At 42.1% G+C, this 25,235-nt stretch overlaps 1 long non-coding RNA gene across 1 annotated transcript; it reads right to left on the reverse strand.

Annotated features, from left to right (window-relative positions):
* Positions 1-10,350: 10,350 nt before the first annotated feature.
* On the reverse strand, positions 10,351-12,083 carry LOC311131686. The gene is made up of 4 exons (XR_014613450.1): positions 11,210-12,083; positions 10,784-10,887; positions 10,551-10,629; positions 10,351-10,458 (listed from the first exon to the last, which is right to left on the reverse strand). It is a non-coding gene; the product is annotated as an uncharacterized lncRNA (long non-coding RNA).
* Positions 12,084-25,235: the final 13,152 nt, after the last annotated feature.

Consider the following 25,235-nt stretch of genomic DNA (forward strand, 5'->3'; position numbering starts at 1 on the left):
CTTACCCCACTCTCCCCTACACATGATGTAACATTTGTTTACGATTGACAGATAATGTTTAAATGCAAAACACTTTATTTTGTGATGGGGCCCTCAGCTCAGTTTGGGAACCTTAATCCAGGCTGGACAGCAGGAAGTCAACCTGTATTTCTAGATTCCCCATCACCTCCCCCGAGAGCCTCTCTGGGCTTTCATAGATTGACTCATTGAGGTTGAAGATGGATTCTAGCCATGCCATCATCTGGCCCTGTTGACAACAGACACATCATCAACTATTATAGAGAGAGAGAGAGAGAGAGAGAGAGAGAGAGAGAGAGAGAGAGAGAGAGAGAGAGAGAGAGAGAGAGAGAGAGAGAGAGAGAGAGAGAGAGAGAGAGAGAGAGAGAGAGAGAGAGAGAGAGAGAGAGGAGAGAGAGAGAGAGAGAGAGAGAGAGAGAGAGAGAGAGAGAGAGAGAGAGAGAGAGAGAGAGAGAGAGAGAGAGAGAGAGAGAGAGAGACAGACAAATGTACCTTAACGAGGAGGTAGAAGTTCTCAGCAGCCTCTGTCCAGGCTCCTCCAGGAGGGTCAATCCTCATTATGACTTGCAGGAGCAGATAAAGGAAGCTACCAGGCTCCTGGAGAAGGAACAGGGGACATGAGTGAGTGTCTACAGATCTGATATGACAACAGTGTGTATAGCATAGATAAACAACAGGATGTTCCATTCTTATGGCCACTTACAGATATAGGAAGAGATGTCTTTCCTTCTAGAAGGCTAGTAGAACGAATTCATAAAAAACATCTGCGAAGTTGATGCGTCGATCTGAAGTCAAACAAATAGGATAATTACATAATCTTCATTGACAAGCACTTTAGAACGTCTCATTGAGTAGATGTTAGATGAGAAGACGTGCCTGCAGCTAACGCTCAAGCTTGCATGTAGACCTACTCCTACGAGAGCCATCTCCTGCTCTAGTCGCTCCCTGTTTGCTGGCTCATTAATGAAGTTCACCAGTAGGTCGTAGGCCTGCTGAAACTGCCTCACATCCTCAAAACAAACAATCATAAAATTCCTTAAAACTTAGATCATAAACTCAAAGATTCAGGTCTGTAATTCAAAGGGCCTCCGATTGTTTGGCTAGTATGACGTTGAAACTTTTCAACTAAACCCTATGAATCACTGTTGCCTAAAGGTAACCCACTGTGCAAGAACTGGTTGAATCAATGTTGTATCAATAAAAAATGTCAATGTGATGATGTTGAATCAAAGTGGGAAACTGATTGGATTTGAAAGAAGTCATCAACGTAAGGGAATTTCGTCTTTTAACCTAAATTCAATTACGTTAATTTTTGGGGGGATTTCACATTGAATTCACATTAGTTGACAACTCAACCAAATGTAAATCAAAACGAGATGTTGAAATGACATCTGTGCCCAGTGGGAACTATATATCTGGTCTGATGAACGTTGCACAATTATGTAATTGGTTACCTGCTGGTTGAGCTCGGATAGTCCACTCAACACCATCCTCCCAGCGTGGGTGAGGTAATTGAGGGAGGTACTGTCTGAGGATGTCAGAGCCTGTGAGAACAAGACAGTACATTTACAAATAGTCCAGAAATGTTCATGAAGTGAAATACAAAAGGTGCTAAATTCACATTTTCTCACCTCCATAGCACGTCTGATACCGGCCAGCCTCAGAGAGAAGTTGGTTGTCCCTTGGTTTTCAAAGTAACGCCTGTAAATAGAAATGTTCAATAACAAATGTTCAACCTAAGAAGCTAAAACATCAGTGCCATGAAATTAAGAAATCATTTTATGTTAGCCTATATTATAACTGCAGGATTCAGAAAGACCATACCAATGTAGGATCTTAATTTGATCACTCTTTTGTTGCTGAGAATTTTCCTGCACGGCAGGAAATGCAAACTTGTAGCGTATTTGGAATTTTCAAGTTTGTAATTTCCACTTTGAAATTTTAGACTCGATTTGCCCTAACGAAAAATGTATCCTGTTGCTGCAGGATTATTTTCCTGCTGTAGCAAACTGTCTCAAATTAAGATCCTACATCTGTATAACTACAATATTGGGCAGATTATTTCAAAGCAAAGGTTTTTACTATAGATGAACACATGAAAGCGAACCCACCGCAACTGGGGCACATCTGCAGCATTATTTTGCTCCTCCACAAACTCCTCCTCAAACTCCTAAAACAGACATCACATTAACTTAAACTCTACTAAACTGCATTTCACCTGCAACATCAACTGAAGCAGACAAAACATTCAGTGACATCATAACAATACTTTCATCTTGACCTAACAACTTGACCCTTGACAGACAACACAAACCTATCGATACCAAAACAATGACACACACCTGTACACACAAGTACAAATGAAATAAGAATTATTGACTGTAGAAAGAGTTTTACCTGAGGAGTGCTGTCAGGGGTCTGGTCCTGGTCCTGGGTGGAGTGGTAAGGTGGAGGGGGACTGGGAGGGGAATCGGAAGGGAAAGGGGGAGGCGGAGAATTCTGGGGGAACTGGTGAGAGGAGCCAGAGGACGGCTCATGAGGGGTGGTGATGATGTCAGAGGTGGAGAACTGATATGCCATCATCTCATCCCCCCTCTCCTGGTACCCCTCCACTGTGGTGGAGATATCCACCTGCTGTTTAACACACAACATGTGACACTGTCAGCCCAACACTGAAAACCACCATATTGAAAACCCCTCAACCAAACACTGAAATAAATCATAACACAGAGAAACAACGGGGTGTACCTGGGCATCCTCATAATAGGTGAACTCAGACCTCCTCTTGACGAGGCAGGACATGAGTCCATGGATCCTTCTACCAAGGAACTAAAAATGAGGCAAGAGATTAGAACGTGTAATTTCATTTTCTGTCAACATGTATTTATTCAAATAGGTAAATGGACATTTGCCACTTTAAATTTTTTCTGTGAAAAATTGCCTGACTGTACCTTAATACCAGTCACCTTGTTGTTGGTGAGGACCACCTGGACGAGACCCTTTAAAAGAGACAGAGAAACATTACATTTCATCCAGGAAATATAAGTAGACCTATAGCATGTGCGTCATTTGACACAAATCAGGTGCATTTGAGACGAAAGACCAGTTGAGAATCTCTCACCCATGGGTCCAGGATTTTTTCCTGGATGACTCTGCTCCACCACAGCTGCTTCTCCACTCCCCTCACAATGCACAGGTGATGCATGTCCTCTTCATTTTGCTATAAAGAAAAAACTCCTTCAGTCTCCAGACCTCTCTCTATATGTTAACTGTAGATGTCTATAACATTTGGCAGGCGATTTCAGTTCTGAGTATAATCCCTGGCAGTGATATAGAGCCCACATGATGTTCGTACGACAAGTTTCCCCTAGGTTTCAATTAGGGACAGACATACAAAAGAAAACCCAGAGACAATTGGGAGTTCAAATACACAGGTGTGTTCATAAATGTTAAGAATATGTCTGAAGTACCTGCACTCGTCTATAATGGATCTTCCAGTAATGGAAATGAAACGAACCCCAGTTCCCAACCAGCTGCAACTTCTCATAGGGAAAACCAGAGTCTTCCCTATTTGGCTGAAAAACAAAGACATCCCCTAATTATAGAGATTGCTCTGTGATTAATAAGACACACAATTGTGGAGATAGAGGACATGGTAATGTGTACTATTACTAATCAGCTATGACTGTCTAATAATGTGATTGACTACCTGTGAATGGCTATCTGAAGGTGCTGACAGTTCGTCAAGCACTAGCCTCCCAGCTTCAGTGAGGTGAATGGTAGGCTCCTCAATAACCAATTTGGAAGTCTGTGAAAAAAAAGGGAACAGGGTAAAGTAAATTCTCCCTATAAGATCAGATGAGCTTTGGTTAATAATGTGTTTGGTTACCTGTGTGTTTAACACTGCAAGCTCTGTTACCAGCATTCTCCCAGCACGAGTGAGGTAGTAGACTGGTTTGGCCTTGGAGAAGACAGGCTATGAAGACAAGGGAATATGTTTTTTCATTATGTGGTTTTATAGAAAACTAGTGACTTGATGTTAATCTTTAATATCCTCTAGAGACCAGAGAGTATCAGAATGGATAGACTCACAAAGATAGGAACACACAAGGGTCCAGACCAAGGGATTAAAGCCAGACAGGACCGGTGCCCAACCTCCTCATCCACATACTAAGGAACAAGACAGGATTAAATTAAGAGTCAGTTTGAATGATAGACATGTAGCCTATAGGACTGACAGACTGGAATAGGGAGGATCGCAAGAGGAGGCCACTGCATGATAGATTCTAAGACAATTGGCAGTTGAAATACACATGTCTGTGTTCAAAGGTTAAGGAAACATCTGAGGTACCTGCCTATGAATGGTTACCTGTTCATTTTGAGAGGACAGTTCCTCCCATACCATCCTCCTAGCAGGAGTGAAACTGATGATAATGGGCTGCTCCATTGTGAAAATCTGAGAAAATGAGGGAACAGCTTTAAAGATATCAAAGTATTCTACTAGTGGATACTGAAGGTAATTATCCCTATTAGATCAGATGAGTAATGGTTCATAATCTGAATGGTTACCTGTGTGTTTAACATTGCCATCTCTCTCACCAGCATCCTCCCAGCGTGGGTAAGATAATACATTGGCTGCAGTTTGACAGGCTATAAAAAAAGGGAATATGTTTACAGAAATGTATTTCCAGAAGTTTCTTTTAGAAAAAGTTATGTTTATATTTAAGCCCCCCTAAAGACCAGAGAGTATCAGAATGGATGGACTTACAGCGTTTGAAACCCACAGAGGTCCAGACCAAGGGATTAAAGCCAGACAGGGCTGCTGCCGAACCTCCTCATCCACGTACTAAGGAACAAGACAGGATCAATTTAAGAGTCAGTTTGAATGATAGACTGGTACTGTATAGGAGTAAAATATTGGCATAGGGAAGATTGCAAGAGGAGGCCACTGCAATGATAATAGTTGAAATACACAGGTCTGAGATATAAATGTTAAGAACATGTCTGAAGTACCTGCAGATGAATGGCTACCTCTTCAAGCTGAGAGGACAGTTCATCCAATACCATCATGCCAGCACGAGAGATGAAAATGTGCTGCTCAATCTTGCAAATCTGTAAGAAAATGAGGGAACAGTTTTAAGGGCATCAAAGTATCCCACTACCATAGTAGATACTGAAGGTAATCCTGCCAATTAGATAAAATGAGCTTTGTCCAATAATCTGCATGGTTACCTGCGTGTTTAACACTGCCAGCTCTCTCACCAGCATCCTCCCAGCATGGGTAAGGTAATATGTTGGCTGCGGTTATAAAACATTGGGGAAATGTTTACAGAAATGTATTTCCATATTGTTCTTCAGAAAACGTCATGTTTATGTTTAAAGTACATAAACCAGTTTTAAGACCAGAGAGAAGACCAAAGAGTATCAGAATGGATGGACTTACAGAGCTGGGAACCCACAGAGGTCCAGACCAAGGGATTAAAGCCAGACAGGGCCGGTGCCCAACCTCCTCAACCACATACTAAGGAAGAAAATCAGGATCAATTTATGAGTCAGTAAAATGACAGTTTGAATGACAGATTGTTATTGAACCAATCCTGCTAATGAAGCAGTATTGTTATAGCCTGGGTGCCAGTCTGTTTCAGCTCTCTGTCCACTCCTTATGGGATTGTGATGCCAATATCATATTGCCACGATGGAATTGGCAAGAGAGCAGAAAGACTGGCACCCAAGCTATTGATAGGCCTGCAGCATTCTTACCTGAACAAGGACTGGGTCCTCCTGGTCCAGGGTGGGCTCATTATCTTTATGAAAAACAATAAAGGATTGTTTTCTCTAAGTTTAAGAAATACTAGCTACAAGACACCAGACATCTGTCCATGTAGTTAGGCTGATCATATATTTACTTGTGTTTTATATTGTATGACATCAAATGTATTTATGTGTCTGCATAATGTACTAACATGTTCAATTAAACCTAAAGCAACAGTTTGGTTTCAAAGGAGCAAGTTTGTTTGTTGTTGTTAATCTAGGGCTACACTGTAAAAAATGTAATCACCATGATTGCTACCTAAATGACACCCTATTCCCTATTTAGTGCACTACTTTTGACCAGCGCCTTTTAACCATAGAACTATGGGTCCTGGTCAAAATAAGAAATAGGGTATTGGGTGGCATTTGGGACTATTACTATTTAGACATTGTCAAATATGTAAACTTACCCTCCTCAACCGTGACAACACGGTCCCCGCTCTCCACGGTGGCCAGTGCATCCTCACCGATACCGTAATATTTGCTATAAAAGTAGACTGCCGAACCGGTCGCAAACAACAGGCCAGCTGCACACAGAAGCGACCTCTCGCGGAGGAATCTCAGCGGGGTCGCTGTCAACAAACGACTGAACATAGACCTACTCATTATCGCTCTACATACTGCAGTGATTTTGACTGAGTTCAAAACCATCTGACAATTCTTTCTTAGAATTACAGGGTTTTATAGGGACCATTAATACGTCAAAGTCTTCCATAAGTCATGGTTGGCTATGTCACAATGGGATAAACATGTTTATCAAACTGATTAAAAAACACTCAACAGTGACATCAATTAAATTGAATTTTGAGCATGATTTGGGAGTTTATACAATTGTAAACTATGAAACCATTGGTTAGAGAACAGTAGGAGTATAACCATTTAGAAAATACTGTATCTATGGCTCTGAGTAGGAGTAGAAGGGACAGCGTCACAATGCGCTCGCCATGGTTCTGAAAAAGAACGTTGCTGCGTTCATCAGCTCTGTGATGTTCTAGGCGGAGACACTCACTGAACCACTCACTTTCACGTTCAAGGTGTCAAAGCGTTCAACCAACATGCATTGGACTAAAACATCATTCAAATAGTTACTAAAAAGCCTACAGATATGTTTTACATTATTATTTTAAATCTCCTGCATAAATCAGCTGAGATAGCCTACTCTTCTCATCTCTTCGCCCTCCTGCCCTGGTGGTTATATCTGAGCGTTTTGATAACCAACCTTTTCTAACTTTCACAGACTGACCAAACTTTTTTCCACAAACGTGGTTGGATTATATAGCTACAGTGGTGCTATGGTTCCAAAAGTGCTGGTGATAAAATTAACATTACTGGCATACACATTTCAAAACAAAAGCCTATGATCAGGTATGGAGTTTTGGAAATGTTGTTAAACCCAACAGTCTATACTCTATAGCACAAAGTGTGATGTCCCCAATGATAAAATTGCATGTTACTCTAATTGTGAGATGTGTTACAGTTTACAATAGGCTACTTGGGTCTACTATACCTTCATCCATTATTAAAGCATTCGGTTGCTAGCATTATCTCCACAAGCAAGGGTATCCTGGGGAAAGACAAATCTTCTCCTCCCAGTAACTAACTGAATCAAAGCCAGTAGCCTTTAACATTACTGCTAGATAGCCATGTAAACACGAACCTCAGTGGCAGAGCTAAAGCTCATCTGAGATCTTGCATAGGCTGCTGTTTACCATAATCAGGATATTTTTTTACAAACCTTGGCGATACTTTCTTTGTTCTCGATTCGGAAGAAACTTGTCTCTTATGAACATCTGTGTGCAGTTGCAGGTGGAACTCCAAAAAACAGAGAATATTCAGAAAAATATTAAATCCACTTTTTGTATTGAGCGATAAATACCGCTTTCATATGTGTAGATCTTTCTTTTGGTCGCACTGTGGGAAGTGCTGTCATTAAGGCTACTTCTACAAGCGGCCGCAGCCGCTTCGCATAGAAACGACTAGTTACTGCAACGGTGTTGGGAAATGTGAGATGTGCACAGCTAAAATGCCGAGGACTGTGCAAAAGGTGGATTTAATATATTTTTTGTCGAATTTTCTCTAGTTTTTGGAGTATGCTACCTGTAACTGCACACATACGTTTATAAGAGACACATTTCTTCCTAGGTTAGGGGTCTATAATTGTAAAATAAATGTGTTTGATTGAATAACTAGCCTAATCTAACTATCGTGGTCATACATCTGGACTCTTCATCATCATCATCATCAACACTGAATTACTAAGGAATATTCCTATAGCAACTGGTGGCTAGGGGAAACGAGACACTAGCATTATCCTCTTGTTGTGAGACTGAGAGGGAGGATTGGAGAAGTGCACGAGGAGGGGTGGGAAGCAGAGAAGACGGAGCATGGTTGAAATTCCACCAAATGGATAAGAAGAGGCAGACAAAGTTTGACACATTTATGTTTTCAGTGGTTGACCGACACGAATGAACGAGCAAACCTTGTTTTAGCCTAGTGAAGTATCACAAATTAATACCTCAGTATTAATTATCCACTGCACGGAATCTCCATGAGGGCACAAGTCTGCATGACGATTTTCGCGTAAAGAGAGGCAGCGCGGGAGAGCTGACTTGTCGCCTGGCAGGTATGTTCTGCTATTTTGAATAAAGCTAGCCATACAGCTAATATAAGTTTTAGGCTATTATTAATTTCGTATAGCTAACTAAATAAATGAAGCTATCTAACAGCAATGCTGTTGTGGGCTTACACATGTAATAATTACAACCAGGAGCCTATAATGGAGGAAGTCAGCTTTTCAGTCAGTCCTATCATTTATATTGAAAATAGGTTATTATAACACAAGGTAAACACACATTTACAATAATTGTTAGGTCTATGTTATTAGCCAAAAATTGACTGATACAAGTACAGAAACATTCATAGCCAGAGGCAACCTAGGCTACACTGCAATTAACACTATACTTATTATACACGCTATGTTCTACAGTGCTGATTCTAAGAACAGGGTTAATTCCCATAAAGTATCTCTGTCTCTATCACATACATGCATGGCCAAGGAAGATAGGTTGCATAAACAGATACAAATATAGAGCGATAAGGCGCAAGGGGGACAGGGGAAGAGAATAAACAGTGAGAGGGAAAGAATTGGTGAGTACGCTCTGTCCTGCAAATGCCAGAGCACATCAGCGCCGGAGCTACATCTAGTTTGATGTAAGGAAGTAGCCTACTCGATTGCCTATCCAGGGGCCTTGTATGTGATCAGACCTGTTGAAGGTGGGGTTCGTGTGTGAATGTGAGTATGAAAGTGTGAGTATGTATAGCTGTAAGTATGAGAACGTATCAGTGTAAACTAGGGGTGTAACGATTCGTTTTAACAACGATTCGATTTGTATCACGATTCGTGGTTGTCGATACGATTCAAGGACGATATTGGTTCATTTAGAACGATACGATCCGAAACGATTCAGTGACTTGAAATCGATTCAGTAACCTTTTAGCCAAAAATTCAACCAGTGTGACTGAAATAAATACCTGGATACTGGACAGTGCAGGTGAAGTTTCCTAGATTCCTGTTTCTTGTAATGGAATCAGGTATCAATTAATTATGAATATAAATAAACAAGTAAACAACAATGAATGGCAAATGCATTCACATTTTATTTGAATAAAGTGCAAACAACACTTTAGGTTGAATTAACAGGAAGTTAAAATTGTCTGATCTCATTTTCAATATTCAATACATTTTTAATAAAAGTACAGTAAGTGCAACCAACATTTCAACAGTAGGTTTACCTGCTACTTCTGCTTTTGTTTTTCAACATAAAAATATTACAATATTAATATCAAAAATAAAGTGCAACCAACATCTCTTCAGGTTGAATTAACAGTAGGTTTACCTGCTACTTCTGCTTTTGTTTTTCAACATAAAAATATTACAATATTAATATCAAAAATAAAGTGCAACCAACATCTCTTCAGGTTGAATAAAGAGTAGGTTTACCTGCTACTTCTGCTTTTGTTTTTCAACATTACAATACAAATACAGTATTAATATCAAAAATAAAGTGCAACCAACATCTCTTCAGGTTGAATTAACAGTAGGTTTACCTGCTACTTCTGCTTTTGTTTTTCAACATTACAATACAAATACAGTATTAATATCAAAAATAAAGTGCAACCAACATTTCTTCAGGTTGAATGAGCAGTGGATGAACCTGCTACTACTCTCATTTTAATAAACAAACAATATTCAACAACCTACTAGGCTACTCTTCAATGACTACAGATTTTTTTTCAAAAATATCAACTGATCAACATGATCTGGCTGCAGAACACTTCTCTGTGCGTTCACTATGTCGCCAGCAGTACTAAAAACTCGTTCTGCTGGCACACTGGTGCCTGGAATGCACAGGTACCGTTTAGCAAGGGTGGAAAGTACAGGTAGCTCTTTCTCCTGAGATCTCCACCACTTCATGGCATTTTCAGTCAAAGGCAAAGCATCCTTTGCTCGGTACTTTAACACCTCTGCTCTGGCTGTCTCGCTTGTGGATTTTCTTTCTCTTTGGGTGAAGGAATCGCCAAACAGCGCATCTAAGGCTTTCTTCTTACAAGGAGGTGACTCATTTGGAGCTACAATATAAGAAATATATTTCAAAATATAGTCATGTTTTTCATTAATACAAAACAACAACAATCTTTTATTGGTATCACATGAAACACACCTGTGGTCTCTTCATTGAATCCTGACAGCTTTGTGCTTGAGCTTCCCTCGTCTTCCTCCTGATTTCCCATTGCTTGCATCTATTGATGTAAGAATGTGTGAACTGTTCAAATTTCTGCTCTGTAATACTGCACACATAAATTTAGAGGAAGATAAAGAACAGATGAGATTTGAGAGAGGACAAATGAAAGGGGAGAAGAGAAAAGAGCAGAGGAAAGAGGAGAGAAGAGTTACCTGGTGGGACACTTCTGCCTCAAAAACCAGTTTTGTGTAGACCTGTTCTCTGTCCTCTTTTTCCAGGTAGGGCAGTTCTTTAAATCGCGGGTCCAACGCTGATGCTGTTTAAAGAACAAGAATATTGCATTCATTGCATTATTAAATTAAGTTGACCTGAAATTGCAAGTGATGACCACCTCCTCATACACAAAATAATCAGAAGATTAAACTTTAGTATGTTTAAAAGAAATGTGGCACAGTGATGATGTAAAGCCACCATGAACTAAGAATTGTATTGCAGATATCTTGTTTACTTTTCCATATGAAAAAACAACTCAAATTCAAACTTGAAAACGCAAAGGTGTGGCATTTTACAAATTAATACAGTCTAATAACCTAAAATATTAACCAAGTTGATTTTAATTAAGACTCCAAATTAATTACCTATGTTGAGAGCATCTTGGGTGCCTCTGTAGCGTGTGGAGAGGTCACTGGCCATCACCCTCTTAATCTCTGCAACCAGGGTTGAGTCGTCTTCGCATGGCTGTAGGTGTTTCAGCAGTTTTGCTTGAAGAGGAGCAATTACAGAGAGAGTTGGCTGGTCTTCTTCACACATCACAGTGGTTGCCATTTTGACAGGACCCATCAACTGAACAATGTCATCCATGTTGGCAATATCACTCTCACTCAGCGTGCCTACATCTGTGACCCCCTTTCGTAGATCCTTGGACATCAGAGTTGCCATTATAGCTGGCTGTTGTTCCAAAAAACGTTCAAGCATTTCGAATGAACTGTTCCATCTGGTGATTATGTCTTGGATCAGTTTATGTTTTGGTAAATCCATCAGAGTTTGTTTTTCCTGTAGGGCGTGACATGCAATCGGGCTGCGGTGAAAATATCCAACAATTTTTCGCACTTTCCCCAACAACCTGGAAGCACGGTCCACCCCAAACCCTTCTGCGAGGCAAGGTTGAGTGTATGTGCGAAGCAGGTAATGTGTGGACTGAACTGGGCTTCTGCACCGGCCACAATCATATTCCTGGCGTTATCTGTGACGATGGCAGGATTCTTGTCGTAGATTTTCCACTCCATGCAGGCTTCACGCAGTAACGCGCCAATATTTTTACCAGTATGGGCTTCATTTAAAACTCTGGTTAGCAGAACAAAGGTCTTCATTTTCCACTCCGGATCAATGTGATGAGAGGTAATTGTCACATACCCTTGATTTGAGCATGACGTCCAGCCATCTGTCGTTATCGCTACTCGTTCAGCTTGAGAAAGCGACAGCTTCACATCATTCTTAGTACTTTTGTACAATGCAGGAATAACCTTTTCTGAGAAGTGTGGTCGGCTTGGTATTGTGTACCTTGGCTCCAATGTTTGAATCATTTCACGGAATCCCGGATTTTCAACCACACTGTAGGGTCGCATGTCTTTGCAGATAAACTTGGCAATTGTTGCCGTGATGTTTTTCGCCCGAGCTGAGTTTTGGCCTAGTCTCTGACTAAACATGCAGGCGAGACCTGAGGCTTCTGCAGAGTTGACTTTACCTTTCGCTGCTGTAGCAGCGGGAACGCTGCAAGAGGTGCCTGGACGGTCGGTGTTGTGTGAAATCCCATGGCGCCTTAGTAGGTGGTTGGAGAGATTTGTCGTGTTGCCGTTGTACTTTACTTGACCTTTACATATCCTACAAACAGCGAGCGACTTATTTAGAACATCTCCGTCTTTGCAAAAGCCAAAGTGTTTCCACACACTGGACCGCAATGGTGGCTTGATAATTTCTCACTCGTCGGCTTCTCCTCTGTAGTCCGCCATGCTATGTTTGGTTGTCTTTGCGCCTTTGCGCTGCTGTTGGCGCGATGACGTCACGGATAGGCAGACTGAATCGAGTAATGTTTAAAGCCTTTATCATTAAAAGTGCTAAGAAAAAACATCCATATAAAGTCTGACGTGCTTAAATCCAATGGGTTATTTCCTAGTATCGATACAATCGATTTATTACATTTTAAAACGATGTTAGATCGATATATGTTGTCCAAAAGGCCAACTCGCCGAGCACAGATCGATGTAGTTGGATCATAGGAATATAAATCGATACATCGATGTAGTAGATGGATCGTTACACCCCTAACTGTGACTGATCCCAGAGAGGAGACAATGAAGTGATAAATGGTCAATTATTAATATAATGGATACAGGATCTCCATTAAAGGAAAAATCCACCCAAAACCACTCGTTCCTTTAATTTACAGTGTTAAATAACACTAATATGTGCAGATATTTTTTGGGGTGAACAAATGTTTCATTTTGGCCTTATAATAAGATTGGTAGCAACATGGAAAAGTGTTATGGAAATCTGTTGCAGTTCAAGTTCACAATGCAATGCTCTCTCTATGGGCTGACTGGCTAGCTAGCTGGGTAGCTAGCTAGCGAACGTAGCTACACACAATAATTCCAATCACAATATCGGCATGTAACATAGCTAGTTAGCTGTAAAATTGCTAACAATATCACCATGTTCACCCTGCAGATCAACGGATTCCTATCTCCCTTCTATAATATCTCTGGCAACGGCACCATGCAATGCACCCTGGACTAAAGAGGCAGACAAATAGGAAAAATGTGCTAGACCCTCCGTTAAATTACACATTTCTCGATGTAGAAATATTGCTAAAATATGATCAATGGCTCATTCGAGAGAAAACATCCTCCCGAGTTATGACATCGGCCAGTATTGAAATCTGAAATGTATGATAGACGTTTTCGCAATTTAAAAGTCGTATTCCTATTAACTTCCAATGTAGTGAGAACGACTTTATCACAGAGCTATATCATATCATACATTCAAAATGGCATGAAAGCATCAGTGAGCTAGTTTAGGTAATTTAGGTAGTTTAATGTCACAGTGAGTCAACCACTACAGTACTACTACCACAAACACACACACACACACAAACACACACACACACACTCATTCAGAGCAGTGGTGATCAGGCTGAAATTATGTGTTAAGCACTTAATTACCAAGGTGATGCGCCTTAGGCTGGAGTGAGTCAGTATGTGAGAGAGAGAGAGAGAGAATTAGGCCGAATTAGACTCTCTCACATGCATACAGTAAACACGTACATACACACACTGACTCACTCCAGCCTAAGGCCAGCCAGTGATACTTCACTTCGGTAATGAAGTGCTTAACACATAATTTCAGCTTGATCACCACTGCTCTGAGAGTGTATGTGTGTGTGGATTGCCCTTTGCCTTTTATGGTTGTGAGGTCCGGGGTCCGCTCACCAACCAACCATTCACAAAATGGGACAAACACCAAATTGAGACTCTGGATGCAGAATTCTGCAAAAAAGATCCTCAGTGTACAACGTAAAACACCAAATAATGCATGCAGAGCAGAATTAGGCAGATACCCACTAATTATCAAAATCCAGAAAAGAGCCGTTAAATTCTACAACCACCTAAAAGGAAGCGATTCCCAAACCTTCCATAACAAAGCCATCACCTACAGAGAAGAGTCGCCTAAGCAAGCTGGTCCTGGGGCTCTGTTCACAAACAGACCCCACAGAATCCCAGGACAGCAACACAGTTAGACCCAACCAAATCATGAGAAAACAAAAAAGAGAATTACTTGACACATTGGAAAGAATTAACAAAAAACTGAGCAAACTAGATTGCTATTTGACCATAATACAAAGAGTACACACTGGCAGAATACCTGACCACTGTGACTGACCCAAAATTAATGAAACATTTGACTATGTACAGACTCAGTGCGCATAGCCTTGCTATTGAGAGAGGCCACCATAGGCAGACCAGGCTCTCAAGAGAAGACAGGCTATGTGCACACTGCCCACAAAATGAGCTGGAAACTGAGCTGCACTTCCTAACCTCCTGCCAAATGTATGAACATATTAGAGACACATATTTCCCCCAGATTACACAGACCCACAAATAATTTTGATAATCTCCCATAGTGGCGCAGTGGTCTAAGGCACTGCATCTCAGTGCTTGAGGCGTCACTACAGACCCCCTGTTTCGAATCCAGGCTGTATCACAACCGGCCGTGATTGGGAGTCCCATAGGGCAGCGCACAATTGGCCCAGCGTCGTCCGAGTTTGGCCGTTGTAGGCCGTCATTGTAAATAAGAATTTGTTCTTAACTGACTTGCCTAGTTAAATAAAGGTTAAATAAAAAAATATCTATTGGGTGAAATTCCACAATGTGCCATCACAGCAGCAAGATCTGTGACCTTTTTTATATTTCCTATTCCTTTTGTACTTTAACTATATGCACATCGTTACAAGACTGTATACAACCATAATATGACATTTGAAATGTCTCTATTCCTTTGGAACTTTTGTGAGTTTAATGTTTACTGTTCATTTTAAATAGTTTATTTAACTTTTGTTTATTATCTATTTCACTTGCTTTGGCAATGTAAACATATGTTTCCCATGCCAATAAAGCCCTTTGAATTGAGAGAGAGCGTGACCTCCTGTAGCTCAGTTGGTAGAGCATGGTGCTTGCAACGTCAGGGTTGTGGGTTCGATTCCCATGGCGGGCCAATATGAACAATGTATGCACTCACTAACTGTAAGTCGCTCTGGATAAGAGTGTCTGCTAAAAAGTAAAAGAAACAAAACACTAGGTCATTTTGCTATATAAGGCTACTAAGCTACCAAGCTGCTAGGACAGAACTGACCTGAACTGGCTGCAACTTCAATTAGCACGGAAGTGTGAGGTGAGAGGTGTGAAAACCCTTGAGCCTAACAATGGCAGGAGAGTTCCACAGCCCCCCCCCCCCCCCAAATGCATAGGCCTTTGAAGCCCCCATGGCGTATCCCTGTGTAGAGGTCATTACAATAAAGTACCCCATGGATATTAAAAAGAGCACTACACAGAATATATATATATTTTTTTTAACTCCTCAAGGACAATCCAGAGACACTATTTGCTGACTGCTACAAAGAGGGGAACTTAAGCAACTTAATTTCCCACACAGACCATCCCCTGGCATGGCACAGTGCTATAAGAGCACACTACCCCTATGTCAAGAGAGAGGGTATTGGCCCAGGGTGGAAACTCAGAATACTAGACATTGAGGAAATTTAAACAACCTCTATCAACGTGTACAAGTCTGGGACAGTAATGGTGCAGGGCATCCTCAAGCAGTTCCAGCAGGACTTTTACGGGATCAAAGAGAGAGCAATGCAGGAAAAGCTTTCTCTCTATGACGACTCCCCCATCCTGAGTGAGTCTGATCACACCTCTTCAAACTGTCCTGCAGACGAGGATAGTCACCCCACCAGCTCTGAACACACCCAGGTCCACAACTGCACTGCTCCTCCATCATTGAGAGGGATACATTCACAGAGCTGGAGAGAGACATGGTGGAGCTCAGAGAGCTAGTCCACACAATCCAGACAGAACAGACCCACAAAACAGACCAGCACAACAAGACCCGGAGGGCAGATGGTAGAGATGGACGGCTGTCTGAGAGAGCTGGCTGCTCTACGGACTGAGGTGAGAGAACTTAAAGAGGCACACATGGCACTGAAGAAGGAGGTCAGAAAGCTGAGGTGTGACAGAGAGCAGGACACTCCCCCAGAGAATCCAGCAGAACAGCCCACCTCAGACCCGGACCACAACCTCAACACCACAGTGGGACAGACAACATAGCACCAACCAACCCAACAGACCCCATCCTCTCCTAACCGCCCCCCCCCTGTCCGTTCCCCTGATAGCCCTCTTGACAACCCCCACACATCCACTGAGGACACACAAAAGCCAGAGATTGTGTTCCTCATTGACTCAAATGGCAAATACATTCAAGAGGATAAACTTTTTCCCAAACACAAAGTGGCTAAACTCTGGTGCCCAAACACTAGGCATGCCCTGGAGCTGTTGTCAGAGGACAGACTAGGGTCCCCCAGCCACATCATAATTCACATGGGCACAAATAACCTGAGGGCCCAGCAGGAAAGGGTGGCCAAGGGAGTGATTGAAAAAGCTTCTTCCACTTTCCCCAATGCACTAGTGGTTATCTCCACCCTGCTGCCACGAAAATACTTTCACCCTGCCACCATAGAGCGGGTGAATGCAAGCATTTCATGAGACTGTGCCACAAAACCTAATGTCTACCTGGCCAACCACTCCACCCTGGACTTGAACAGCCTTTACGACCAGGTCCACCACTACAATAATATAATATAATAATATAATAATAATAATTATGATTATTACTACAAGGCAGCAGTCCCCAACTTTGCCAGGAACCTGAAGGACATCACCCTCAACCGCAGCCCCAGCACCTCATACTAGAGCAACAGAGAAATGGACACCCTGCCCAGACCAGCGAGACCACCTCCCAGACCTGCAAGACCCCCTTCTGAAGGACCTGCACCGAGAGAACCCATGCCAAGAGGACCTACACCCAGACCACAGTATCACCAGCCACTCCCCAACCAGCTAAGACCACCTCAATCAAACCCTGGCCACACCCTACATGGGCCCTCTAATAGACCTATGCCCCTTCTGCCCACCCCATGCCCCCCCCCCCTGCGGCAAGGACCTCAACTTGACAGCAGGACATATGCCCAGGCCGTGAGCAGAGCAACAGGCCCAACTCCCACTATTACACCCGCCCAAGCACCATCCTGCGACCTTACATACACCTTTAATCAAATACATTTAAATTCAGTTTTTCACAATTCCTGACATTTAATCCTAGTAAAAATTCCCTGTCTTAGGTCAGTTAGGATCACCACTTCATTTTAAGAATGTGAAATGTCAATAATAGTAGAGAGAATGATTTATTTCAGCTTTTATTTCTTTCATCACATTCCCAGTGGGTCAGAAGTTTACATACACTCAACTAGTATTTGGTAGCATTGCCTTTAAATTGTTTAACTTGGGTCAAACGTTTCGGGTAGCCTTCCACAAGCTTCCCACAATACGTTTTTGGCCCATTCCTCCTGACAGAGCTGGTGTAACTGAGTCAGGTTTGTAGGCCTCCTTGCTCGCACACGCTTTTTCAGTTCTGCCTGCACATTTTCTATAGGATTGAGGTCAGGGCTTTGTGATGGCCACTCCAATACCTTGACTTTGTTGTCCTTAAGCCATTTTGCCACAACTTTGGAAGTATGCTTGGGGTCATTGTCCATTTGGAAGACCCATTTGCGACCAAGCTTTAACTTCCTGACTGATGTCTTTAGATGTTGCTTCAATATATCCACATAATTTTCCTTCCTCATGATGCCATCTATTTTCTGAAGTGCACCAGTCCCTCCTGCAGCAAAGCACCCCCACAGCATGATGCTGCCACCCTCATGCTTCACGGTTGGGATTGTGTTCTTCGGCTTGCAAGCCTTCCCCTTTTTCCTCCAAACATGACGATGGTCATTATGGCCAAACAGTTCTATTTTTGTTTCATCAGACCAGAGGACATTTCTCCAAAAAGTACGATCTTTGTCCCCATGTGCAGTTGCAAACCGTAGTCTGTCTTTTTTATGGTGGTTTTGGAGCAGTGGCTTCTTCCTTGCTGAGCGGCCTTTCAGGTTATGTCGATATAGGACTCGTTTTACTGTGGATATAGATACTTTTGTACCTGTCTCCTCCAGCATCTTCACAAGGTCCTTTGCTGTTGTTCTGGGATTGATTTGCACTTTTCGCACAAAGTACGTTCATCTCTAGGAGACAGAACGCATCTCCTTCCTGAGCGGTATGACGGCTGAGTGGTCCCATGGTGTTTATACTTTGTACTATTGTTTTACAGATGAACATGTTTGGAAATTGCTCCCAAGGATGAACCAGGCTTGTGGATGTCTACAAAAAATGTTCTGAGGTCTTGGCTGATTTCTTTTGATTTTCCCATTATGTCAAGCAAAGAGGCACTGAGTTTGAAGGTAGGCCTTGAAATACATCCACAGGTACATCTCCAATTGACTCAAATGATGTCAATTAGCCTATCAGAAGCTTCTAAAGCCATGACATCATTTTCTGGAATTTTCCAAGCTGTTTAAAGGCACAGTCAACTTAGTGTATGTAAACTTCTGACCCACTGGAATTGTGATATAGTGAATTATAAGTGAAATAATCTGTCTGTAAACAATTGTTGGAAAAATTACTTGTGTCATACACAAAGTAGATGTCCTAACCGACTTGCTAAAACTATAGTTTGTTAACAAGAATAAATGTATGTAAACTTCCGACTTCAACTGTATCAGATGCTCAACATGCTCTGCACACAGCTACTGCGATGGTCCGGGCCTAAACCACACGAAAACAACACTAGACACTATGGAACACAAAGATTTTACTATCTCATCCTGGAATATACAAGGTCTGAGGTCATCTGCCTTTGGCCTAAAGAGCAGGAACCCAGACTTCATCAAAGAAATTGGAAATACAGACATTGTCATCCTACAAGAATAATGGTATAAAGGAGATGGACCCACTAGTTGCCCTCTAGGTTACAGAGAGCTGGTATTCCCATCAACCAAACTACCAGGTGTGAAACAGGGAAGAGACTCAGGGGGTATGCTAATTTGGTATAGAGCAGACCTAACCCATTCTATTAAATTAGTTAAAACAGGAACATTTGACATTTGACAACATCTGGCTAATTTAATAAGGAAATGATCTCAACAGAGAAAAATGTCCTCATGTGTGCTACCTATATCCCCCCAATAGAATCCCCATACTTTAACGATGACAGCTTCTCCATCCTAGAGGGGGAGATCAACTATTTCCAGGCCCAGGGACATGTACTAGTCTGTGTGACCTAAATGCCAGAACTGGACAAGAACCTGACACCCTCAGCACACACAGGGACAAACACCTACCTGGAGGTGACAGCATTCCCTCCCCCATATCAAATCAAATCAAACGTTAATTGTCACTTTTGCCGAATACAACAGGTGTAGACCTTACTGTGAAATGCTTACTTACAAGCCCTTAACCAACAATGCAGTTCAAGAAATAGAGTTAAGAAAATATCTACTAAATAAACTAAAGGAAAAAATAAAATAAAATCTAAAAGTAACACAAGAAAATTACATAACAATAACGAGGCTATATACAGGGGGTACCGGTACCGAGGCAATGTGCGGGGGTCCAGGTTAGTCGAGGTAATTTGTAAAGTGACTATGCATAGATAATAAACAGCGAGAAGCAGCAGAGTAAAAACACAATGTAAATAGTCCGGGTGGCCATTTGATTAATTGTTCAGCAGTCTTATGGCTTGGGTGTAGAAGCTGTTAAGGAAAGCTTTTGGTCCTAGACATGGCGCTCCGGTACCGCTTGCCGTGCGGTAGCAGAACAGTCTATGACTTGGGTGACTGGAGTCTTTGACAATTTTTTGGGCCTTCCTCTGACTAGCCTAGTATATAGGTCCTGGATGTCAGGAAGCTTGACCCCAGTGATGTACTGGGCCATATGCACTACCCTCTGTAGCGCCGTACGGTCAGATGCCGAGCAGTTACCATACCAGGTGATGATGCAACCAGTCAGGATGCTCTCGATGGTGCAGCGGTAGAACCTTTTGAGGACCTGGGGACCCATCCCAAATCTTTTCAGTCTCCTGAGGGGGAAAAGGTGTTGTCGTGCCCTCTTCACAACTGTCTTGCTGTGTTTGGACAATGATAGTTTGTTGGTGATGTGGACACCAAGGAACTTGAAACTCTCGACCCACTCCACTTCAGCCCTGTCAATGTCAATGGGGGCCTGTTAGGCCCTCATTTTCCTATAGTCCACGATCAGCTCCTTTGTCCTGCTCACATTGAGAGAGAGGTTGTTGTCCTGGCACCACACTGCCTGGTCTTTGACCTCCTCCCTATAGGCTGTCTCATTGTTGTCGGTGATCAGGCCTACCACTGTTGTGTTGTCAGCAAACTTGATGATGGTGTTGGAGTCATGCTTGGCCACGCAGTCGTGGGTGAACAGGGAGTACAGGAAGGGACTAAGCACGCACCCCTGAGGTGCCCCAGTGTTGAGGATCAGCGTGGCAGATGTGTTGTTGCCTACCCTTATCACCTGGGGGCGGCCTGTCAGGAAGACCAGGATCCAGTTGCAGAGGGAGGTGTTTCATCCCAGGGTCCTTAGCTTAGTGATGAGCCTTGTGGGCACTATGGTGTTGAACGCTGAGCTGTAGTCAATGAACAGCATTCTCACATAGGTGTTCCTTTTGTCCAGATGGGAAAGGGCAGTGTGGAGTACGATTGAGATTGTGTCATCTGTGGATCTGTTTGGGCGGGTATGCAAATTGAAGTGGGTCTAGGGTATCCGGGATGATGCTGTTGTTGTGAGCCATGAACAGCCTTTCAAAGCACTTCATGGCTACCGACGTGAGTGCTACGGGGCGGTAATAATTTAGGCAGGTTATTTAGTCAGCTAATTCTTACAAGGCACCCCGCCCTCCTCCCCCTTTTCCTCCGTCTTTTCTTCACGCTGATGATGGGGACTTGGGACTTGTCTTGACAAAGCAGTACAGTTGAAGTCAGAAGTTTAAATACACTTAGGTTGGAGTCATTAACTCGTTTTTCAACCACTCCACAAATGTCTTGTTAACAAACTATAGTTTTGGCAAGTTGGTTAGGACATCTACTTTGTGCATGACACAAGTAATTTTTCCAACAATTGTTTACAGACAGATTATTTCACTTATAATTCACTGTACCACAATTCCAGTGGGTCAGAAATGTACATACACTAAGTTGACTGTGCCTTTAAACAGCTTGGAAAATTCCAGAAAATGATGTCATGCTTTAGAAGCTTCTGATAAGCTAATTCACATCATTTGAGTCAATTGGAGGTGTACCTGTGGATGTATTTCAAGGCCTACCTTCAAACTCAGTGCCTCTTTGCTTGATATCATGGGAAAATCAAAAGAAATCAGCCAAGACCTCAGAAAATAAATTGTAGACCTCCAGAAGTCTGGTTCATCCTTGGGAGCAATTTCCAAACGCCTGAAGGTACCACGTTCATCTGTACAAACAATAGTACGCAAGTATAAACACCATAGGACCACGCAGCTGCCATACCGCTCAGGAAGGAGACGCGTTCTGTCTCCTAGAGATGAATGTACTTTGGTGCGAAAAGTGCAAATCAATCCCAGAACAACAGTAAAGGACCTTGTGAAGATGCTGGAGGAAACAGGTACACAAGTATCTATATCCACAGTAAAACGAGTCCTATATCGACATAACCTGAAAGGCCGCACAGCAAGGAAGAAGCCACTGCTCCAAAACCGCCATAAAAATGACAGACTACGGTTTGCAACTGCGTATGGGGACAAAGATTGTACTTTTTGGAGAAATGTCCTCTGGTCTGATGAAGCAAAAATAGAACTGTTTGGCCATAATGACCATCATTATGTTTGGAGGAAAAAGGGGAAGGCTTGCAAGCCAAAGAACAACATCCCAACTGTGAAGCACGGGGGTGGCAGCATCATGCTGTGGGGGTGCTTTGCTGCAGGAGGGACTGGTGCACTTCACAAAATAGATGGCATCATGAGGAAGAAAATTATGTGGATTATGTGGATATATTGAAGCAACATCTCAAGACATCAGTCAGGAAGTTAAGGCTTGGTCGCAAATGGGTCTTCCAAATGCACAATGACCCCAAGCATACTTCCAAAGTTGTGGCAAAATGGCTTAAGTACAACAAAGGCAAGGTATTGGAGTGGCCATCACAAAGCCCTGACCTCAATCCTATAGAAAATGTGTAGGCAGAACTGAAAAAGTGTGTGCGAGCAAGGAGGCCTACAAACCTGACTCAGTTACACCAGCTCTGTCAGGAGGAATGGGCCAAAATTCACCCAACTTATTGTGGGAAGCTTGTGGAAGGCTACCTGAAATGTTTGACCCAAGTTAAACAATTTAAAGGCAATGCTACCAAATACTAATTGAGTGTATGTAAACTTCTGACCCACTGGGAATGTGATGAAAGAAATAAAAGCTGAAATAAATCATTCTCGCTGCTATTATTCTGACATTTCAGATTCTTAAAATAAATTGGTGATCCTAACTGACCTAAGACAGGGAATTTTCACTAGGATTAAATGTCAGGAATTGTGAAAAACTGAGTTTAAATGTATTTGGCTAAGGTGTATGTAAACTTCCGACTTCAACTGCATATCCTTCGTGTCGGACTCATTACAGAAAAAATCTTTGTCCAGTTCGAGGTGAGTAATCGCTGTTCTGATGTCCAGAAGCTCTTTTCGATCATAAGAGACGGTAGCAGCAACATTATGTACAACATGAGTTACAAACAAAACAAACAAAATAGCACAGTTGGTTAGGAGCCCGTAAAATGGCAGCCATCCTCTCCGGCGCCATATCAGAGCAGATATGTCACAACTATGACAACTACGACACAACTACGACAACATAACCAACAAAAATGGGTCACAACTCCTGCAGCTCTGTCAAATGCTGGGTACGTACACAGTCAATGGTAGGCTTCGAGGGGATTCCTACGGTAGGTACACGTATAGCTCATGTCTTGGCAGTATTACTGTAGACTACTTTATCATTGACCTCAACCCAGAGTCTCTTAAAGCGTTCACAGTCAGTCCACTGACACCCATATCAGATCACAGCAAAATCACACTCTACTTGAACAAAGCTATGCTCAATAATGAGGCATCAAAGTAAAGGAACTGAATAATATTAAGAAATGCTATAGATGGAAGGAAAGTAGTGTGGAAATCTACCAAAAATCTATTAGGCAACAACAAATTCAATCCCTTCTAGACAATTTCCTGGAGAAAATGTTTCACTATAATAGTGAAGGTGTAAACTTGGCAGTAGACAACATAAACAGTATATTTGACCTCTCAGCTTCCCTATCAAATCTAAAAATGGCAAGCAAACAACCTAAGAAAATTAACAACAATGACAAATGGTTTGATGAAGAATGCAAGAACCTAAGAAAGAAATTGAGAAACCTATCCAACCAAAAACACAGAGACCCAGAAAACCTGAGCCTACGCCTTCACTATGGTGAATCACTAAAACAATACACTACGGAAAAAGAAGGAACAGCATGTCAGAAATCAGCTCAATGTAATTGAAGAATCCATAGACTCTAACCACTTCTGGGAAAATTGAAACACAGTAAACAAACAACAACACTTCTCCAATCTTGTTGGCCCTATAACAAAGAACAAACAGCAAAAACATATACATGATCAAATGCAAATCTTAGAATCAACTATTAAAGACTACCAGAACCCACTGGATTCTCCAATTACATTGAATGAACTACAGGACAAAATACAAACCCTCCAACCCAAAAAGGCCTGTGGGGTTGATGGTATCCTAAATGAAATGATCAAATATACAGACCACAAATTCCAATTGGCTATACTTAAACTCTTTAACATCATCCTTTGCTCAGGCATATTCCCCAGTATTTGGAACCAAGGACTGATCACCCCAATCCACAAAAGTGGAGACAAATTTGACCCCAATAACTACCGTGTGATATGCGTCAACAGCAACCTTGGGGAAATCCTCTGCATTCTCATTAACAGCAGACTCGTACATTTTCTCAGCGAAAACAATGTACTGAGCAAATGTCAAATTGTCTTTTTACCAAATTACCATACGACAGACCACGTATTCACCCTGCATACCCTAATTGACAAACAAACAAATCAAAACAAAGGCAAAGTCTTCACATGCGTTTTTGATTTAAAAAAAGCTTTAGACTCAATTTGGCATGAGGGTCTGCTATACAAATTGATGGAAAGTGGTGTTGGGGGGAAAACATACGACATTATAAAATCCATGTACACAAACAACAAGTGTGCAGTTAAAATTAGCTGAAAACACACACATTTCTTTCCACAGGGCCGGGGGGTGAGACAGGGATGCAGCTTAAGCCCCACCCTCTTCAACATATACAGTGGGGAGAACAAGTATTTGATACACTGCCGATTTTGCAGGTTTTCCTACTTACAAAGTATGTAGAGGTCTGTAATTTTTATCATAGGTACATTTCAACTGTGAGAGACGGAATCTAAAACAAAAATCCAGAAAATCACATTGTATGATTTTTAAGTAATTAATTTGCATTTTATTGCATGACATAAGTATTTGATCACCTACCAACCAGTAAGAATTCCGTCTCTCACAGACCTGTTAGTTTTTATTTAAGAAGCCCTCCTGTTTTCCACTCATTACCTGTATTAACTGCACCTGTTTGAACTCGTTACCTGTATAAAAGACACCTGTCCACACACTCAATCAAACAGACTCCAACCTCTCCACAATGGCCAAGACCAGAGAGCTGTGTAAGGACATCAGGGATAAAATTGTAGACCTGCACAAGGCTGGGATGGGCTACAGGACAATAGGCAAGCAGCTTGGTGAGAAGGCAACAACTGTTGGCGCAATTATTAGAAAATGGAAGAAGTTCAAGATGAAGGTCAATCACCCTCGGTCTGGGGCTCCATGCA

This window comes from Coregonus lavaretus (assembly GCF_964263955.1).
Source record: "Coregonus lavaretus genome assembly, chromosome: 7".
Taxonomy (NCBI): Eukaryota; Metazoa; Chordata; class Actinopteri; order Salmoniformes; family Salmonidae; genus Coregonus; species Coregonus lavaretus.